Genomic DNA, 23338 nt, shown 5'->3' with positions numbered 1-23338 from the left:
ACAGATAATTGTAATAATAATGTTATGCTCGAATGGTTTTCAAGTGTAGTTTATAAATTACCTTCTCCATTTTACTTTCTTCCTCCCTTAAAGTACCAGGCATGTCAGGTTCCTGGTTCATGTTAATTTTCTTAAAGCATCTGTATGGCATACTCTTGACTCTAGAAGCCAAAACAAGCTTAACTTATGAATATATTCTGACACAGTTGAAAGATCCAACTAGATATATCAGCTAGGCTGCAGAGAATATGCAATTATATCATTTCTTAATACATTCTTGCCATCAGAGACAATTTTGTTACTTACGATGTCTTCCAATCGTTTGGATCAGCCAATCATATATACATAATCTCCAAAAAACTGGAAGTTACAAACACACAGACACACAGCCCACATATATATCACAGATATATTAATTATAAAGATAATTAACTCTCAAAGACAGTTCTGTAGTTAACACACATTCATCTCAATCTCTTATATTTTCTACTTCTACAGTCATCCTCAATGAAGTATGGTATTTATATAGAGATGACCCTGAGGTCTTATTAGATCTACAATCAGGAAACAAAGATTCAATAATGTTAATGAGATTCTACTTACTCAGGAGAAAAAGTTGGTTCTCAATTTGACTCAAATTTGGAAGATTTCAATAGTTATGTAGTCCAACCATCAACCAATGAAGAAATCATTTGATAACCTATCCCTGTATCTACCATGTCCTCAGCTACTTCCTATTTCACGAAAACAACTATATGAAGTGGCAGCCCATTCTATTATTAGCTTTAATACTTATAAATGGAGGTAGAAAGAGACATGGATACTGAAAGGAAGAAAGCCAGAAATACACAAGTAGGAAGACACAGACAGCTAAAGATAGAGAGACAGATGGATAGGAAACAGATGGAAAGATAAAAAATACACACAGAGGAGAAAAGGAGAGATAGATACAACATATAGAGAAGCAGAGGCTGAGCATAAGACAGAAATGGAGAAACAGAAAGCTGACATATCAAAAAATAAGGGGAAACAAAGGTAAGAGGAATTATGTGGGAGGAATTTCTGAGAGATAGAAGAGACAAAAAGGGTTAAAAGAGACACAAACACAGAGGAAAAAAATGGTTATGAGCAACTCTAGAGTTCCAGGAGCATGACAAAAACTGACTATCTCTCAAACTATTATTTGTTTTTCCTGTAGTAATTATAGAGCCCACAGGTTTTGGCTCTGCATGTAGTCCCCAAAAATGGAGTCTTCATTTCCCAGCCTTCCTTGCAACTGGACAGGTGAGTTCTGACCATTAAGATATAACCAGAAGGGGCTTCCCTGGTGGCGCAGTGCTTGAGAGTCTGACTGCCGATGCAGGGGACACAGGTTCGTGCTCTGGTTCGGGACAATTCCACATGCCACGGAGCGGCTGGGCCCGTGAGCCATGGCCATTGAGCCTGCGCATAGGAGCCTGTGCTCCGCAATGGGAGAGGCCACAACAGTGAAAGGCCTGCATATCGCAAAAAAAAAAAAAAAAAAAAAAAAAAAAAGATATAACCAGAAGTGTCACATACAAAAGGGATAAATCTTTCCCAGGGTTAGTCCAATCACCAAACTTAAAATTGTGGGTATAAATTTTTATAAGGTGTTTAGAGAAAAAGTCTTCAGTCATAATTCACTGCTGGGAGTTTTCTATATCCCTCATCATTCAACTTTTTCGTCCTACAATAAAAATGTGTTTGTCCAAGACCTGTATGTATGCTGTCTACAAGAGACCCACTTGAGACGTAGGGACACATACAGACTGAAAGTAAGGGGATGGAAAAAGATATTCCGTGCAAATGGAACTCAAAAGAAAGCTAGAGTGGCACTTCTCATATCAGAAAAAATAGACTTTAAAACAAAGACTATTAGAAGAGACAAAGAAGGACACTACATAATGATCAAGGGATCAATCCAAGAAGGAGATATAACAATTGTAAATATTTATGCACCCAACATAGGAGCACCTCAATACATAAGGCAAATACTAACAGCCATAAAAGGGGAAATCGACAGTAACGCATTCATACTAGGGGACATTAACACCCCACTTTAACCAATGGACAGATCAGCCAAAATGAAAAAAAATAAGGAAACACAAGCTTTAAATGATACATTAAACAGGATGAACTTAATTGATATTTAAAAGACATTCCATCCAAAAACAACAGAATACACTTTCTTCTCAAGTGCTCATGGAACATTCTCCAGAATAGATCATATATTGGGTCACAAATCAAGCCTTGGTAAATTTAAGAAAACTGAAAGCATATCAAGTATCTTTTCAGACAACAACGCTATGAGACTAGATATCGATTACAGGAAAAAATCTGTAAAAAATACAAACACATGGAGGCTAAAAAATACACTACTAAGTAACCAATAGAACACTTAAAAAATCAAAGAGGAAATCAAAAAATACATAGAAACAAATGAAAATGAAAACACGACGACCCAAAACCTATGGGGTGCAGCAAAAGCAGTTCTAAGAGGAAAGTTTATAGCAATACAATCCTACTTTAAGAAACAACGAACATCTCAAATAAAAACCTAAACTTACACCTAAAGCAATTAGAGAAAGAAGAACAAAAAAACCCAAAGTTAGCAGAAAGAAAGAAAATCATAAATATCAGATCAGAAATAAATGAAAACGAAATGAAGGAAATGATAGCCAAGATCAATAAAACTAAAAGCTGGTTCTTTGAGAAGATAAACAAAATTGATAAACCATTAAAGCCAGACTTATCAAAAAAAAAGGTAGAAGACTAAAATCAGTAGAATTAGAAATGAAAAAGGAGAAGTAACAACTGACCCTGGAGAAATAAAAAGGATCATGAGAGATTACTGCAAGCAACTATATGCCAATAAAATGGATAACCTGGAAGAAATGCACAAATTCTCAGAAATGCACAACCTTTTGAGACTGAACCAGGAAAAAATAGAATATAGGTAGAGACCAATCACACACACTGAAATTGAAACTGTGATTAAAAATCTTCCAACAAACAAAAGCCCAGGACCAGATGGCTTCACAGGCAAATTCTATCGAACATTTAGAGAAGAGCTAACACCTATCCTCCTCAAACTCTTCCAAATTATAGCAGAGAGAGGAACACTCCCAAACTAAGTCTACAAGGCCACCATCACCCTGATACCAAAACCAGACAAAGATGTCACAAAGAAAGAAAACTACAGCCCAATATCACTGATGAACACAGATGCAAAATTCTTCAACAAAATACTAGCAAACAGAATCCAACAGCACATTAAAAGAATCATACACCATGATCACCTGTGGATTATCCCAGGAGTGCAAGGATTCTTCAATATACACACACTAACCAACATGATACATGATATGAACAAACTGAAGGAGAAAAACCATATGATCACCTCAATAGATGAAGAGAAATCTTTTGACAAAATTCAACACCAATTTATGATAAAAACCTTCCAGAAAATAGGCATAGAGGGAACTTACCTCAACATAAAAAAGGCCATATATGACAAACCCACAGCCAACATCATCTTCAATGGTGAAAAACTGAAACCATTTCCACTAAGATCAGGAACAAGAAAACGTTGCCCACTCTCAACACTATTATTCAACATAGTTTTCGAAGTTTTAGCCACAGCAATCAAAGGAAAAGACATAAAAGGAATCCAAATTGGAAAAGAACAAGTAAAGCTGTCACTGTTTGCAGATGACATGATACTATACATAGAGAATCCTAAAGATGCTATCAGAAAAGTGTACAGCTAATCAATGAATTTGGTAAAGTAGCAGGATACAATATTAATGCACAGAAATCTCTGGCATTCCTATACACTAATGGTGAAAAATCTGAAAGTGAAATTAAGAACACACTCCCATTTCCCATTGCAACAAAAAGAATAAAATACCTAGGAATAAACCTACCTAAGGAGACAAAAGACCTGTATGCAGAAAACTTTAAGACACTGATGAAAGAAATTAAGATGTTACAAACAGATGGAGAGATACACCATGTTCTTGGCTTGGAAGAATCAACATTGTGAAAATGACTTTACCAGGCAAAGTAATCCACAGATTCAATGCAATCCCTAACAAACTACCACTGGCAGTTTTCACAGAACAAGAAGAAAAATTTCACAATTTGTATGGAAACACAAAAGACGCCGAATAGGCAAAGCAATCTTGGGAAAGAAAAATGGAGCTGGAGGAATCAGGCTCCCTGGCTTCAGACTATACTACAAAGCTACAGTAATCAAGACAGTATGGTAGTGGCACAAAAACAGAAATATAGATCAATGGAACAGGATAGAAAGCCCAGAGATAATCCCATGCACATGCGGTAACCTTATCTTTGATAAAGGCGGGAAGAATATACAATGGAGAAAAGACAGCCCCTCAATAAGTGCTGCTGGGAAAACTGGACAGCAACATGTAAAAGAATGAAATGAGAAGACTCCCTAACACCATACATAAAAATAAACTCAGAATGGATTAAACACCTAAATGTAAGGCCAGACACTATCAAACTCTTAGAGGAAAACACAGGCAGAACACTCTGAGATAAATCACAGCAAGATCCTTTTTGACCCACCTCCTAGAGAAATGGAAATAAAAACAAAAATAAACAAATGGGACCTAATGAAACTTAAAAGCTTTTACACAGCAAAGGAAACCATAAACAAGATCAAAAGACAATGCTCAAAATGGGAGAAAATATTTGCAAATGAAGTAACGGACAAAGGATTTATCTCCAAAATTTACAAGCAGCACATGCAGCTCAATATCAAAAAAACAAACACCCAAGCCCAAAATGAGCTGAAGACCTAAATAGACATTTCTCCAAAGAAATATACAGACTGCCAACAAACACATGAACAGATGCTCAACATCACTAGTCATTAGAGAAATGCAAATCAAAACTGCAATGAAATATCACCTCACACTTGTCAGAATGGCCATCAACAAAAAATCTACAAACAATAAATGCTGGGGAGGGTGTGGAGAAAAGGGAACCCTCTTGCACAGTTGGTGGGAATGTACATTGATACAGCCACTATGGAGAACAGTATGCAGGTTCCTTAAAAAGCTAAAGATAGAACTACCATATGACCCAGGAATCCCACTACTGGGCATTTTTTTACCCTAAGAAAACCATAATTCAAAGAGTCGTGTACCGCAATGTTCATTTCAGTTCTATTTACAGTAGCCAAGACATGGAAACAACCTAAGTGTCCATCAACAGATGAATAGATAAAGAAGATTGGGCATATATATACAATGGAATAAAAAAAACGAATTTGAGTTATTTTAGTATGATGGAGGGACTTAGAGTCTGTCATACCGAGTGAACTAAGTCAAAAAAAGAAAAATAAATGCCATATGCTAACACATATATATAGAATCTAAAAAGAAAAAGAAAGGTCAGAAAGAACCTAGGGGCAAGATGGGAATAAAGGCGCAGACCCACTAGAGAATGGACTTGAGGACACAGGGAGGAGGAAATGTAAGCTGGGACAAAGTGAGAGAGTGCCATGGACATATATACACTACCAAATGTGAAATAAATAGCTAGTGGGAAGCAGCCGCATAGCACAGGGAGATCAGCTCGGTGCTTTGTGACCACCTAGAGGGATGGGACAGGGAGGGTAAGAGGGAGGTAGATACAAGAGGGAAGAGATATGGGGATGTAAGTAATATATAACTGATTCAATTTGTTACAAAGCAGAAACTAACACAGCATTGTAAAGCAATTATACTCCAATAAAGATGTTAAAAAAAGGGGTCAAATTCTTCTCAAAATGTAATGTACACATTTATACACTCTTTATGAGATTATAAATTGGTATAGCATTTTGGAAGGCAAACAGTACTTGAAAAAGTTTCAAGTGTTCAGGAATTCCTTTTCCAGGACTCCATACTACAGAAATCCAACTACATATGCACAGAAATACATACATGTATGAGGATAGTCAATGCAGGACATGTTGTAATGTTCAAAATCTGGGAATTAACACCTTTCCATAGAGGAATGGTTAAATAAAGTATACTATATCCATACTATGAAATACTATACAGCTATTAAAGACACTGAGGTATACAGCTATGCATAGATATGGGTAGATCTGTAAGCTATACGAAAAACAAACATGATCCCATACATAATGGAAAAATCTATCTATATATATATGTGTGCATGTATGGAAATTTATAGAAGGTTTCGATTTTTTTAATTTAATGTTTATTTATTCAATCACATAAATAAATTTAATATTATAATAATTCTTTACACTGTCTTAATTTTTTTTGATTGTTCTGATTTGGTCTTCTAAGTACTTGTCTCCTTTTTAAAGTTTTCTTTAGATTCACCTTTATCTTCACTTGTATTTTTATGACAATGGAGTATGTCTTTTTTTTTTTAACATTTTTATTGGAGTAAAATTCCATTACAATGGGGTGTTACCTTGTGCTTTATAACAAACTGAATCAACTATACATATATCCCCATATCTCCTACCTCTTGCGTCTCCCTCCCATCCTCCCTATCCCACCCCTCTAGGTGGTCACAAAGCACCGACCTGATCTCCCTGTGCTATTCAGCTGCTTCCCACTAGCTAGCTATTTTACATTTGGTAGTGTATATATGTCCATGGCACTCTCTCACTTTGTCACAGCTTACCCTTCCCCCTCCCCATATCCTCAAGTCCATTCTCTACGTTTGCATCTTTACAACTGTCATGCCCCTAGGTTCTTCAGAACTTTTTTTTTGTTTTTAGATTCCATATATATGTGTTAGCATATGGTATTTGTTGTTCTCTTCCTGACTTACTTCACTGTATGACAGTCTCTAGGTCCATCCACCTCATGACAAATAACTCAATTTTCATTTTATGGGTGAGTAATATTCCATTGTACATATGTGCCACAAGTTCTTTATCCATTCATCTGTCAATGGACACTTAGGTTGCTTCCATGTCCTGGCTACTGTAAATAGAGCTGCAATGAATATTGTGGTACATGACTCTTTTTGAATTATGGTTTTCTCAGGGTATATGTCCAGTAGTAGGATTGCTGTGTCATTTGGTAGTTCTATTTTTAGTTTTTAAGGAACCTCCATACTGTTCTCCACGCTGGCTGCAACAATTTACCCTACCACCAACAGTGCAAGAGAGTTCCCTTTGTCCACACCCTCTCCAGTATCTACTGTTTGTAGAATTTTTGATGATGGCCATTCTGACTGGTGTGAGGTGATGCCTCATTGTAATTTTGATTTGCATTTCTCTAATGATTAGTGATGTTGAGCATCCTTTCATGTGTTTGCTGGCAATCTGTATATCTACTTTGGAGAAATGTCTATTTAGGACTTCTGCCCATTTTTGGATTGGGTGTTTGTTTCTTTGATACTGAGCTGCATGTGCTGCTTGTAAATTTTGGAGATAAATCCTTTGTCAGTTGCTTCATTTGCAAATATTTTCTCCCATTCTGAGGGCTGTCTTTTTGTCTTATGTTTTCCTTACTGTGCAAAAGCTTTTAAGTTTCATGAGGTCCCATTTGTTTATTTTTGTTTTTATTTCTATTTCTCTAGGAGGTGGATCAAAAAGGATCTTGCTGTGATTTATGTCAGAGTGTTCTGCCTATGTTTTCCTCTAAGAGTTTGATAGTATCTGGCCTTACATTTCGGTCTTTAATCCATTCTGAGTTTATTTTTGTCTATGGTATTAGGGAATGTTCTCATTTCATTCTTTTACATGTAGCTGTCCAGTTTTCCCAGCACCACTTATTGAAGAGGCTGTATTTTCTCCATTGTAAATTCTTGCCTCCTTTATCAAAAATAAGGTGAACATATGTGTATAGGTTTATCTCTGGGTTTTCTATCCTGTTCCATTGATTTATATTTCTGTTTTTGTGCCAGTACCATACTGTCTTGAGTACTGTAGCTTTGTAATACAGTCTGAACTCCAGGAGCCTGATTCCTCCAGCTCCGTTTTTCTTTCTTAATATTGCTTTGGCTATTCATGGTCTTTTGTGTTTCCATACAAATTGTGAAAATTTTTGTTCTAGTTCTGTGAAAAATGCCAGTGGTAGCTTGATAGGGATTGCACTGAATCTGTAGATTGCTTTGGGTAGTACAGTCATTCTCAGAATGTTCATTCTTCCAGTCCACGAACATGGTGCATCTTGCCATCTGTTTGTATCATCTTAAATTTCTTTCATCAGTCTCATAGTTTTCTGCATACAAGTATTCTGTCTCCCTAGGTCTCTTTATTCCTAGGTATTTTATTATTTTTGTTGCAGTGGTAAATGGGAGTGTATCCTTAATTTCTCTTTCAGATTTTTCATCATTAGTGTGTAGGAATTCAAGAGATTTCTGTGCATTAATTGTGTAACCTGCAACTTTACCAAACTCATTGATTAGCTCTAGTAGTTTTCTGGTGGCTTTTTTAGGATTATCTATCTATAGTATCACGCCATCTGCAAACAGTGACAGTTTTACTTCTTCTTTTCCAAATTGTATTCCTTTTATTTCTTCTCTGATTTTCGTGGCTACGACTTCCAGACCTATGTTGAATAATAGTGACAACAGTGGACATCCTTGTCTTGTTCCTGATCTTAGAGGAAATGCTTTCATTTTTCACCATTGAGAAAGATGTTGGCTGTGGGTTTGTTGTATACGGCCATTATTATGTTGAGGTAGGTTCCCTCTGTGCCCACTTTCTGGGGAGGTTTTACCATAAATGGTTGTTGAATTTTGCCAAAAGCTTTTTCTGCATCTATTAAGATGATCATATGGTTTTTCTCCTTCAATTTGTTAATATGGTTTATCACACTGATTCATTTCCGTATACTGAAGAATCCTTGCATTCCTGGGATAAACTCCACTTGATCATGGTGTACGATCCTTTTAATGTGCTGTTGGATTCTGTGTGCTAGTATTTTGTTGAGGGATTTTCCATCTATGTTCATCAGTGATATTGGCCTGTAGTTTTCTTTCTTTGTGACATCTTTGTCTGGTTTTGGTATAAGGGTGATGGTGGTCTCATACAATGCGTTTGAGAGTGTTTCTCCATCTGCTAGATTTTGGAAGAGTTTAAGAAGTATAGGTATTAGCTCTTCTCTAAATGTTTGAGAGAATTCGCCTGTGAAAACATCTGGTCCCAGACTTTGTTTGTTGGAAGATTTTTAATCACAGTTTCAATTTCAGTGCGTGTGATTGGTCAGCTTATATTTTCTATTTCCTCCTGGTTCAGACTCAGAATGTTGTGCATGTCTAAGAATTTGTCCATTTCTTCCAGGTTGTCCATTTTATTGGCATACAGCTGCTTGTAGTAATCTCTCATGATCCTTTGTATTTCTGCTGTGTCACTTGTTACTTCTCCTTTTTCATTTCTTATTTTATTGATTTGAGTCTTATCCCTTTTTTTCTAGATAAGTCTGGCTAATGGTTTATCAGTTTTGTTTATCTTCTCAAAGAACCAGGTTTTAGGGCTTCCCTGGTGGCGCAGTGGTTGAGAGTCCACCTGCCGGTGCAGGGGACATGGGTTCGTGCCCTGGTCCGGGAGAATCCCACATGCCGCGGAGCTGCTGGGCCCGTGAGCCATGGCCGCTAAGCCTGCGCGTCCGGAGCCTGTGCTCTGCAACAGGAGAGGCCACAGCACTGAGAGGTCCATGTACAGCAAAAAAAAAAAAAAAAAAAAAGAACCAACTTTTCGTTTTATTGATCTTTGCTACTGTTTCCTTCATTTCTTTTTCATTTATTTCTAATCTGGTCTTTATGATGTCTTTCCTTCTGCTAACTTTGGGGTTTTGCTCTTCTTTCTCTTTCTCTAATTGCTTTAGATGTAAGATTAGGTTGTTTATTGGAGATGTTTCTTCTTTCTTGACATAGAATTGTATTGTTATAAACTTCCCTCTTAGAACTGCTTTTGCTTCATGCCATAGGTTTTGGGTTGTCGTGTTTTCATTGTCATTTCTTTCTAGGTATTTTTTGATTTCCCCTTTGATTTCATCAGTGATCTCTTGCTTATTTAGTATTGTATTGTTTAGCCTCCATGTATTTATATTTTTTACAGACTTCTTCCTGTAACTGATATCTAGTCTCACAACATTGTGCTCAGAAAAGATACTTGATAAAATTTCAATTTTCTTAAATTCACTAAGGCTTGATATGTGACCCAAGGTATGATCTATCCTGAAGAGTGTTCCATGAGCACTTGAGAAGAAAGTATAATCACTTGTTTTTGGATGGAAAGTCCTATAAATATCAATTAAGTCCATCTTGTTTAATGTATCATTTAAAGCTTGTGTTTCCTTATTTATTTACATTTTGGATGATCTGTCCATTGGTGAAAGTGAGGTGTTAAAGTCCCCTAGTATGACTGTATTACTGGTGATTTCCCCATTTATGGCTGTTAGCATTTGCCTTATGTATTGAGGTGCTCCTATGTTGGGTGCATAAATATTTACAATTGTTACATCTTCTTCTTGGATCAATCCCTTGATCATTATGTAGTGTCCTTCTTTGTCTCTTGTAATAGTCTATATTTTAAAGTCTATTTTGTCTGATATGAGAAATGCTACTCCAACTTTCTTTTGATTTCCATTTGCATGGAATATCTTATTCCATCCCCTCACTTTCAGTCTGTATGTGTCTCTAGGTCTGAAGTGGGTCTGTTGAAGACAACATATATATGGGTCTTGGTTTTGTATCCATTCAGCCTGCCCTTGTCTTTTGGTTGGAGCATTTAATCCATTTACATTTAAGGTAGTTATCAATATGTATGTTCCTATTACCATTTTCCTAATGGTCTTGGGTTTGTTATTGTAGGTCTTTTCCTCCTCTTGTGTTTCCTGCCTAGAGAAGTTCCTTTGGCATTTGTTGTAAAGCTGGTTTGGTGGTGCTGAATTCTCTTAATTTTTGATTGTTTTTAAAGTTTTAATTTCTCTGTCAAATCAGAATGAAATCCTTGCTGGTTAGAGCAATCTTGGTTGTAGGTTTTTCCCTTTCATCACTTTAAATATATCCTGCTCCTCCCTTCTGGCTTGTAGAGTTTCTGCTGAAAGATCAGCTGTTAACCTTATGGGGATTCCCTTGTGTGTTATTTGTTGCTTTTCCCTTGCTGCTTTTAATATGTTTTCTTTGTATTTAATTTTTGATAATTTGATTAATATGTGTCTTGTCATGTTTCTCCTTAGATTTATCCTGTATGGGACTCTCTGTGTTTCCTGGACTTGGTTGACTATTTCCTTTCCCATATTGGGGAATTTTTCAACTCTAATCTCTTCAAATATTTTCTCAGTCCCTTTCTTTTTCTCTTCTTCTTCTGAGACCCCTATGATTTCAATGTTGCTGTGTTTAATGTTGTCCCAGATGCCTCTGAGACTGTCCTCAATTCTTTTCATTCTTTTAACTTTATTCTGCTCTGCAGTAGTTATTTCCACTATTTTATCTTTCAGGTCACTTATCCATTCCTCTGCCTCAGTTATTCTGATTCTGATTCCTTCTAGAGAATTTTTACTTTCATTTATTGTGTTGTTCATCATTGTTTGTTTGGTATTTAGTCCTTCTACGTCTTTGTTAAACTTCTCTTGTATTTTCTCCATTCTATTTCCAAGATTCTGGATCATCTTTACTATCATTACTCTGAATTCTTTCTCAGGTAGACTGCCTATTTCCTCTTCATTTTTTTGGTGTGGTGTGTTTTTACCTTGCTCCTTCATCTGCTGTGTGTTTCTGTGTCTTCTCATTTTGCTTAACTTACTGTGTTTGGGGTCTCCCTTTCGCAGTCTGCAGGTTCATTGTTCCCGTTTCTTTTGTTGTCTTCCCCCAGTGGCTAAGGGTTGTTCAGTATGTTGTGTAGGTTTCCTGGTGGAGGGGACTAGTGCCTGTGCTCTGGTGGATCTTGTCTTTCTGGTGGGCAAGACCGTGTCTGGTGGTGTGTTTTGGGGTGTCTGTTACCTTATTATGATTTTTGGCAGCCTCCCTGAAGATTGGTTGGTTTGTGTTCCTGTCTTGCTAGTTGTTTGGCATAGGGTGTCCAGCACTGTAGCTTGCCTTTCGTTGAGTGGAGCTGGGACTTAGCATTGAGATGGAGATATCTGGGAAAGCTTTTGCTGTTTGATATTACATGGAGCCGGGAGGTCTGTGGTGGGACAGTGTGCTGAACTCGGCTCTCCTACCTCAGAGGCACAGGCTTGATACCCGGCCAGAGCACCCAGACCCTGTCAACCACATGGCTCAGAAGAAAAGGAGGAAAAAGGAAAGGAAAAAATAAAGTAAAATAAAATAAAGTTATTGAAATAAAAAATTTTAAAAATTATTAATAAAATATTAAAAAGTAATAAAATAAAGGAAAGAAGAGAGCAACCAAATAAACAAACAAACCCACCAGTGATATCAAGCACTAGAAACAATACTAAAAAAAAAAAAACAAAAAAACGGAGACAGACCCCTAAGACACATGGTAAAAGCAAAGCTATACAGATAAAATCTCACAAAGAGGCATATACGTACATACTCACAAAAAGAGAAAAAGGAAAAACAAACAAAGATATATATAAAAGGAAGAGATCAATCAAATTAATAAACAAATCTACCAATAATAATAAACTCTAAATACTAAACTAAGATAAATGTAAGACCAGAAAAACTTAGGTGCAGAAAGCAAACCCCAAGTCTACAGTTGCTCCCAAAGTCCACCACCTAACTTTTTGGATGATTCAGTGTTTTTTCAGGTATTCCAGAGATGCTCAGTACATCCAGTTGATTGTGGAGATTTAATCCACTGCTCCTGAGGCTGCTGGGAGAGATTTCCCTTTCTCTTCCTTTTTCACACTGCTCCTGGTGTTCCACTTTGGATTTGGCCCTGCCTCTGCGTGTAGGTTGCCTGAGGGTGTCTGCTTCCAGCCCAGAAAGGACAGGGTTAAAGGAGCAGCTGATTAGGGGGCTCCGGCTCACTCAGGCCAGGGTGAGGGAGGGGTACGGAATGCGGGGAGAGCCTGCGGTGGCAGAGGCTGGCATGACATTGCAACAGCCTGAGGTGTGCCATGTGTCCTCCTTGGGAAGTTGTCCCTGGATCACAGGACCCTGGCAATCATGGTCTGCACAGGCTCCCGGGAGGGGAGGTGTGGATAGTGACCTGTGCTTGCACACAGGCTTCTTGGTGGCTGTAGCAGCAGCCTTAGTGTTTCATGCCCATCTCTGGTGTCTGTGCTGATAGCCGCAACTCGCGCCTGTCTCTGGAGCTCGTTTAGGTGGTGTTCTGAATACCGTCTCCTCGTGCACCCTGAATTGATGTTCTCTTGCCTCTTAGGCAGTTCCAGACTTTTTCCTGGACTCCCTCCCAGCTAGCTGTGGTGCACTAGCCTCCTTCAGGCTGTGTTCACGCAGCCAACCCCAGTCCTCTCCCTGGGAGCTGAACTCCGAAGCAGGAGCCTCAGCTCCCAGCCCCCAACCACCCCAGCAGGTGAGCCAACAAGCCTCTCAGGCTCTGCGGGAATCTCTCCGCATTGCCCTCTGCATCCCTCCCTGTTGCTGCGCTCTCCTCCATGGCTCCAAAGCTTCCCCCCCGCCACCCATCTCCACCAGTGAAGGACCCATCTAGTGTGTGGAAACTTTTTCTCCTTCACAGCTCCTTCCCAGAGGTGCAGTTCCTGTCCCTATTCTTTTGTCTCTGTTTTTTCTTTTGCCCTATCCAGGTATGTGGGGAGTTTCTTGCCTTTAGGGAAGTCTGAGGTCTTCTACCAGTGTTCAGTATGTGTTCTGTAGGAGTTGCTCCACATGTAGATGTATTTCTGATGTATTGTGCGGAGGAAGGTGATCTCCACTTCTTACTCCTCCGCCATCTAGAATGTCTCTGTTTTGTTATTCGTTAACAAATTTGACTTTATCTAATATTCTTGTACTTCCACTGTTTCTATGACTTACTGTAAAAAGATTTTCAACAAGAATAGAGTGGTAGTAGCTATAAGGGCACCTTCTCAGTTCACTACTATGCCAACTAACTTTTCTAATCCCATTAATCCTTACACCTTCCTTTTTCCACAGCTAATTGAGGTTTTATGGTATTTTAAGGAAAAAATTTAACATTACTTTGGTGTAAAATATGGGGAAAGTGACATTCAATGAGGTAAGTAACTTTCCTTATAGCAAGCAGCCAATTGGAAGCAGAATAAACAATCCATATTTTGTAAAAAAAAGTTTTTCCTATCAGGAATAGCACTGAGAGTTGACTGTTGATAGCCAGACATAACAACATGGGAAATGGGTTAACTTCCTTGAAATATTCAGTATCAAGGACACTGTATATAACTCTAAATGCCAAGTAATAAAAACAACATGGAGCTGTTAAAATATTTATATCAATGAACTTTCCTCTAATAGTGTAGTGTGTCTAATTTGTGCTTCTGGGTTTAGATAAATGTTCTACATATTCTGTTTCCTATATTTTTAACTATAAAATGATGATGAAAACATTGTGCCCCACGAACAATTATAAAGTAATATTTGTCATATTGAGAGATAAAGTATTATTTACTGCACTGTATTATATGAGGTTTATTTTTTTTGAATGATGGAAGTGTGCATATCATACCTTATCTGGGTTATTGACCACTGTGAAGTAGGACAGTGTAGCCTTGTGAGCCCCAGTTTTACTTTTTACTAGTTCTGTGACCTTGGCTGAGTTACCTATACACTGCGACATTCCATTTACTAATCTGAGAATAGTGGTAACAGTAGTACCTACTTCATAAGGTTGTTGTTTGTATTATATATAATACATGTAAAATTCCTAACCCATTATCAAACACAAAATCAGCCATCAGTACATGTTAATTATTGTTATTGGTGCTGTTTTTGTTACTACTGCTCAGGGAAGTCAGAAAAGATTTTTCAGAGGAAGTGACACTTGGGGAAGAAACATACGTTTGCCAGGTGGACAAGGTCATAGGGGAGAGCAGTGTAGCACAAGTACACGTCTTGGGCAGAGAAGGGATCACATTTTATATGGAGGCAATGCATTGATGATTTAATAATTTCTCTTCACTGGCTGCTAGCTATAAGACTTTGAAGCTACACTTAGGCAAAATAAAAGTTTAAGTATCCCTTTTCTGTTTCTCTTCTCTCCTAGTTTTCAGAATTGAGGAATATTTATCCTGCTCTCCTACAACTCATGTCCACTGCTACCACAAAGCATGAACCCAGGCATCTTCTTACACGCTCCAATTACCTAACCCTACTTTACTTTTTCTGCAGAAATAATTGTTGCTGTTTTCTTCTTTTAAAACGTCCTTGTTTTAACCTCTTTAGGGTTCTAGGTATCAACTGGTACCTAGTTGAAAATGAACCAGTAGAGAAAGTTAAAGACTGATCCTTGGTGATATGCATTTTAATGTAGTCTCCTACAGATTAATTCAGTAAATAAACAGTACTTTTTTATAATGAAAAATGTTATTACCATCATCATGATTATTAACTTGGAAATCTTGTCTCCAGACCCCTTGTGTTCTCATAATTTTTTCAGTATAGCCCAAAACTTTCCTATAAATGCCCAACTACACCCTGGGGTCATCCCAATTGTTTTTATAAAGTCTTTCAAAAAAATAACCCCCTTCCTCCAACTGATGTTCTATTTTTTGATCTCCTTTTTGCTGGTAAACACTGGTAGCATCTATCAAATTAACAACGGTTTTTAAAATAACATACTCAATGTAAGAACAAATACACTCATATACTGGCAGTGAGAATATAAATTGTTATTCATTTTCTGGAGAGCAAATTAGCTATTATATTAATATAATAACCTTTATAAATTACCTATCTCCAATAATGCAATCAAAGACTCATGTGCAAAGAAGTTATTCTAGCATTATCCCTAGTAATAAAAATATAAGCTATCCAAAAATGTGGCAAGGGTTATATCAATTACAGTATGTCTCTGTGATAGAACATGATTCTGCCTTAATGGAAAATTTCAGGCAAAAACAAAAATTCAAACCCTTTGACCCAGTATATCTAAGAAAATAATCTAAAATGTTACTAAAGATTTATGCACTATTACGTTCATCTCAGCCATAGTTATACTACCAAAGTTGGAAATAATCCAAATGTCCAATAATAGGAGATTCAGTAAATAAAATTATGGCATACTCATATGGTGGAAGATTATATAGTCATTAACAATTAGGTGATCAAAATTTTAATGATATTGGAAATGCTCTTGACATAATGCTAAGGGAAGCCAAGATACAAAACTAAGTGCAGAATGATATTTGTAAAAAGATTATGCACAAAGACTGCAGTATGTTTTATAACATCAAAACTTAAGATGCAAGTTTAAAATTCAAAAATAGAAGGGAGATTAATTTATATTATATCCATATAGTAACATACTAAGCATATTATTAAAATTATTAAAGATGATTTTAACAATATGACAAAGTTCTTGTTATGTGAAGTTTAAAGGAGGCAACAAAAGGAAATGAAAACAGGATCAAGAAGAGATATCTCTACCCCCATATTTATCGCAGCATTATTCGCCATAGCCAAGGGATGAAAACAACTGAAGTATCTGTTAAAAATGAATAGATAAAGAATATGTGTTGTGTGCGTGCGTGTGCGTGCGTGCGTGCGTGTGTGTGTGTATGGATGGATGGAAGTATACACACACACAAATGGAATGTGATTCAGCCATAAGAAAGAAGGAAATTCTGCCATTTGTAACAACTTCAATGAACCTTGAGGGCATTAGGCTAAGTGAAGTAAGTCAGACAGAGAAAGACTAATACTATATGATATAACTTATTTGTGGAATCTATAAAAACTGAACTCAGAGAAACAGAAAATAGAATGGTGACTATCAGGGGCTGGAAGGTGTGGAAAATTGGGAGATATTGGTCAAATGGTACAAATTTCCAGTTATAAGATTAACAAGTTCTTAGGATATAATGTACAGCATGGTGATTATAACTAATAATACTGTATTATATACTTGAAAGTTGCTAAGAGAGTAGATCTTAAATGTTCACCACAAAAAAAGAAAGGGTTATTATGTGACAGGATGGAAGTGTTAGCTAATGCTATGGTGGTAATCATTTTGAGATATATAAGTGTATCAAATCAACACATTGTACACCTTAAACTTACACAATGTTATATGTCAACTATATCTCAATAAACTGGGAAAAAAGGACATTAGATATCAAGCAATTAGTGGGAAAATAGGCTACAAAAGTAATGAAAAGCATATGTCAAGTGTAGAGATAGAGAGCAATCGAGTTAGAGAGAGAAACACACACACACATCCTGGAAGGAAATGTACTTTATACTTACCTTATATTTGGGTGGTGGGATTATAGAGTAAGAGTTTACATTATATTCATCATAATGGATATGATTCCCTCAAACAGACAACGTTTTAAATAAATGTATATTTTTTAAATGAGTCAAACCAAATAGAGGATATCACTGCTGACCTTACAGGAGGAAAAATGATTATGAGGGAATACTATGAAAAACTGTATGCCAAGAAAGTAGATAAAAGGGTCAAATTTGTAGAAAAGACAAGCTGTCCAAGTTTGTCTAAACTGACCAAGTTACTAAAACTGACCAAGTTACTAAAACTGACCAAGAAAAAGTAAAAGTCTGAATAGACCTATAACAAGTAAGGAGATTAAATTAATAATCAAAAAACTTCTCAGAAAGAAAAGCCCAGGCTCAGATAGCTTTACTGGTGAATTCTACCAAACATTTAAAGAAGAATTGGTATAAACTCAAAAATTAAAAGAGGAGAGAATAATTCCCAACACACCCTATTAGGTCAGCATTACCCTGATACTAACATCAGAGAGAGACATCACATGAAAAGAAAACAACAGACCTGTATCTTTTATGAATATAGACTGAAAAAAAATACTAGCAAATGGAATTGAGCAACATATAACACATATTATACATGGCCTAGTAGGATTCAGCCCAGGAATACAAACTTGGTCTAACATCCAGAAATCAATCCATGCAATACACCATCTCAACAAAATAAAGGAAATTAATCACATAATTATCTCAACAGAAGCAGAAAAAGCATTTCACAAAGTCTAACATCCTTTCAGGACAAAAACACTTATAAAATTACGAATAAAAGGGAAATTCCTCAACATGATAAAGGACATCTGTGAAAAACCCAGAAGTAACATCATAAGCAATGGTAAAATACTGAAATCTTTCCCCCTAAGATCAAGAACATGACAAGGATGTCTGCTCTCACTACTTTTATTCAACAATGGACTGGAGGTTATACACAGGTAATTAGACAAGAAAAATAATAAAAGGTATCTAGATTGGAAGGAACACAAAAACTATCTCTACTTGCAGATGATATTATTTTGTGTATAAAAATCCTAAGCTATCAACTAAAAACCACTAGAATTAACTAGTTCAGCAAGGTTACAAGATACAAGATCGACACACAAAATCCAAAGGTGTTTCTATATATTATCAATGAATAAGCTAATATAGGAATTAAGAAAACAATTCCATTTAAAAGAGCACCAAGAATAAGAAAAGTCTTAGGACTAAATTTAACCTAAAAAGGACAAGACTCATATTCTGAAAACTGCAAAAAAATTACTGAAAAAGTTTAATGTCTAAAGAGAAAGACATTCCATGTTTATGGATCAGAAGACTTAATATTGTTAAGAAGGAAATATTCCCCAAATCAACATATAGATTTAATGCTATTCCTAGCAAGATCCCAGCTCCTTTTTTTTTTTACAGGAATTGACAAGTTGATTCTAAAATTTATGTGAAAATGCAACAGACCCAGAATAGCCCAGACATTGTTGAAAAGGAAAAAGGTTGGAAGACATACTTCCCAATTTTAGGACTTACCACAAAACTACAGCAATCAAGATAGTTTAGTACTGGCATAAGGATAACATACAGATCAGTGGCAGAATTGAGAGTTCAGAACATAAACTTTTGGTCAATTGATTTTCAAAAGTGTCAAGATCATTCAGTGAAGGAAATAATGGTCTTCTCAATATATGGTGTAGGGGCATCTGAATAGCCACACGCAAAAGAATGAATTTAGATCTCCTACTTCACATCATATACAAAAATGAACTCAAAAAATGGGTCCTAGACCTAAACATAAGAGCTAAAACAGTAAAATTCTTAGCATAAAATATAGGACTAAATCTTTGTGACTTTGGTTTAGGCAAAACATCTTAGATATGACATCAAAAGTACAAGCAACAAGAAAAAAAATAGATAACTTGAATTCCGCTGAAATTTTAAAACTTTGTGCTACAAACAATACCATCAAGAAAATGAAAAGACAACCCACAGAATGGGAAAAAATACTTATAAATCACATATCTGATAAGGGAATTGTACCTAGAATATATAAAGAACTCTTACAACTCAATGATAAAACACAAATAATCCAACTTTAAAATTGCCGAAGTATCTGAATAGACATTTCTCCAAATGGATATACAAATAGGCAATAACCACATGAAAAGTTGCTCATCATTAGCCATTAAGAAAATGAAAATCACAGTGAGATAGCACTTAACACCCACTAGGATGCCTATAGTTAAGGACATAACAAGTTTGGGGGAGAAGTGGAGAAATTGGAACCTTAATACTTCACTGGTGTTAATGTAAATTGACACAGCTGCTTTGGAAAAGAGTTTGGCAGTTCCTTAAAAGGTTAAACATAGAATCGCCAAATGACCCAGCAATATCATTTCTAAATCTATACTTTAAAAATTGAAAATGTATGTCGACACAAACACTTATGCAAGAATGTTTATAGCAGCATTATTCATAATAGCCAGGAAGTAGAAACAATTTAAATGCCCATCAACTGATGGATAGATATATAAAAGGCGATATACAATGAAATCTTATTGGGCAATGAAAAGGAATGGAGTAATGATACAATGATCCATATAGATTAATGTTGGAAACATTCTGCTAAGTGAAAAAAAGTTTCTTGTGGTTTCACAAGAAACCACATATTGAATGATTCTGTTTTTAGGCAATGTCCAGATTGGCAAATTCAGAGAGATAGAAAGCAGACTAGTGGTTATCAAGGGGTTAGATAGTGATAATTGTTGCACATCTCTGAATATACCAAAAATTACTGAATTACACACTTTAAATCAATTAATTGTATGATGTATAAATTATACCTCAAGGAAACTGTTTAAAAAATCAGTCAAATCAGTCATTTTATATAATAGAAAATTACTGTTGATGGATTTTTTTCCCTTTTCAACCATATGTTTACACATCAAAATCACAGTCCTAGATTATGTGCCAAATCCATCATTCTTAAAGTTAGTCCTTTTAGACATTCTAGGCAGGTTGGCAATTGCTGGACTCATTCAACTCAGAGTCCCTATGATTTAATCCTCCATCACCAGGCTCCCTTTTCAGATAATTTGGGTTTTAGGTGCCTTAAGATGTCTTGAAATGGCATCAGGTCATCAGAGTCTTCACCATGTCAACCTCATTATGTTCACTCATTGACACATGGTGATATTTGGGGAGTTCTTTTTTCACAACAGGAATGAATAGTCTTAAAGATGAGTTACCAAAATATTTATACTTGGGGAAGTCATTAAAGATAAGTAAAAGCAAAATGGTATTTGTGGCCTTTGTTGACATTCTGATCATGTGGTATTAAAATAGACACATGGATTCATGATTTTAAGAGACTAATTCAAGCCAATACTTCCCTCAATAAAATGAAAATTAGCTTTCCACTGCCCAACCCAGTTCTCTATGCAAGTTGTCTCAAGGTTATCTACAAAACACCGCAATTGGAACAACCAAAGATTCCGTAAGAGACAATCTGGTCCAACTGAGCTTAGCAAATTGCACTACCTATACAGCAACAAACTGACAGGAACCAATAATTCATCTGCAATTAAAAGAGGACTTTTTTTTTTTTTACTGAGTTATAGCCTAAAGACACACTTTACAGATAGAAAAGTTGGCAGGATTTTTATTGAGCACACTGATCTATGCTCTATTCCTTAGCTAAACTTTAATGAAAGAGCCAAACTTAGTATGAAAAAAATAAAACAAAAGAGCTAATGTCTGGGCATATATTGCTACTCAGTATCTATCCATAGTTATTTTTCATAAAAAATATTAATCCTCCAAATATTTTCAACCTTATATTTAACATTCCCTTGGGCCTACCAAAGGACTGTTTGGACATTGGTAAAATCAGAATAAATCACCTGAACTTCTGACTCTGAAGTCAAGTACAGTATTATGTAAGAGGGTCATAAAATACACCCCCACACATACAGACATGATACAACCACAATCTAAATATCCCTTAATTTAATTAATTCAATAAATACTGAGAATAAACATGTACTTAGCAGGCATTAAGGATACAGTATTGTGAGAAAGACAGACATGATTCTTCTCCTTGTGAAACTAACATTCTGTTGAGAGAAACATGTTTTAAACAATTAATTAATCTATTATAATTATAGTAAGCATCAGAAGGAGATATGCATTGTCCTTAGAGGCCCAATCTAATATGTGGTGGGCAAAGGAGCCTTGCTTGAAGAAGTGACACTAGATCTGGGCTTTAAAGAATGTGTAGGATTTAAACTAGGCAAAGCAGATGGAAATGTTCCAGTTAGAGAGAATAAGATGTGCAAGGGCTAGGTTAGGATGGTCTGATTCAGCAACCAAAGACAGATCAATGTAACTGAAGCAGAGAATGTGTATTGAAGAGTGGTAGGAGAGAAAGCTGTAGAAGTAAGCAGGAGCCAGGACCTGCAGGGCATCACAGGCATTGGTAAGGAATTTGAACCTTCCCTAAATGCAGGGGGAAGCAAAGTTTTTAAGCAAGAAGGGACACCATCTGACTTACTATTTTGGAACAGATCACTCTAGCTGCTGTGATAATAATGGATTAAAAGCAGAAGCAGAGACAGTAGGGTAGCATTCTCAAAATGGTACCGTTTTTCAAAGGTAATATGTTGACATGATGGCCATTAGGACAAAGATGAAAAGATATTGCTAAAGCAACATGAAAGAAGAGCTTAAAACATACAGAAATGGTGGAAGTACATATTACAGAAAAAGTAGTCAAAAAGTGATACTTTTGTACTTGCTTAACGTCCCAGAAATCACAGACACTTTGCCTAGTTTTTAGATCCTGGTTATTCTTTTTTTTTTTTTTTTTTTTTTGCGGTACTCGGGCCTCTCACTGTTGTGGCCTCTCCTGTTGCGGAGCACAGGCTCTGGACGCGCAGGCCCAGCGGCCATGGCTCACAGGCCCAGCCGCTCCACGGCATGTGGGATCCTCCCGGCCCGGGGCACGAACTCGCATCCCCTGCATCGGCAGGCGGACTCTCAACCACTGCACCACCAGGGAAGCCCCTGGCTAGTCTTATGATTGGAGGAAGAAAAAGACTGGATTCAGGGAGGTCAGTTTGGAAACTACTGTAATGGTCCAGATGAGAGATGATAGTGGCCCAGACTAGAATGATAACAGTGAAAAAAGAGAAAACAGTATTTATCAAAAGTATCCCTAAGAGGTAACATATCTCACATAACTGATAATAGCCCTTTGTACAAGTTCACACCCTCTCCCTCATCTGAGTTCTTCTAAATAAATTCTCACTGATACCCACCATTGTTACCTTGCCTTACTGTTTTTTCTTTCTCCTTCTCCAGTGACCATGATTTTATTGTAAAACTACAGATGTATTTCTTATGCAAAACAGGGTTGTTACTTGAACTTGACTTGTCTATCTGCTTTGGGGAACTCTGGAAGGCATGGATCTATTTTTGTGGCTCAATTTGCACATGTTCCTCTGGACACTATGGGGGACATATGAATATCTAGGAATGTTGTCAAGCTTCCTACATACTTGAGTTTAAACGCTGCAAGGAGGAAGTGATAGGCTATAGCTCACATCTTTACGAAGTATAATAGCTTACTCTGAGCCAAGGTATTGTTAATGCCTTAAACAATAATACTAAACACTTCGTTTAGGAATTCAGAGTTTAAAGCAAAGCATTTAATGGCTTGCTTCTCTGAAAAAACAGATAGGAGCTTGACTTTGTCACACAGGCTCCTTTGGGTTGAAAGAACAAAATCTATCAGTAAATCTGGTAGGGAAAAGAAATAAAGAAACAAATATAAACTGAACACTACTGTGTGTCATATACCATACTAGGTGCTTTAGAGTATAACTGTATTACAGTATAACTGTACAGTCTGCAGTCAGATTGCCTCAGTATGAGTCTTGGCTGTGTCAGTTGCTAGCTGTAGGCT

Source organism: Phocoena phocoena, chromosome X (assembly GCF_963924675.1).
Source record: "Phocoena phocoena chromosome X, mPhoPho1.1, whole genome shotgun sequence".
Taxonomy (NCBI): domain Eukaryota; kingdom Metazoa; phylum Chordata; class Mammalia; order Artiodactyla; family Phocoenidae; genus Phocoena; species Phocoena phocoena.
The sequence above is the reverse complement of the archived record's forward strand: the minus strand, read 5'-3'. Positions refer to the sequence as shown.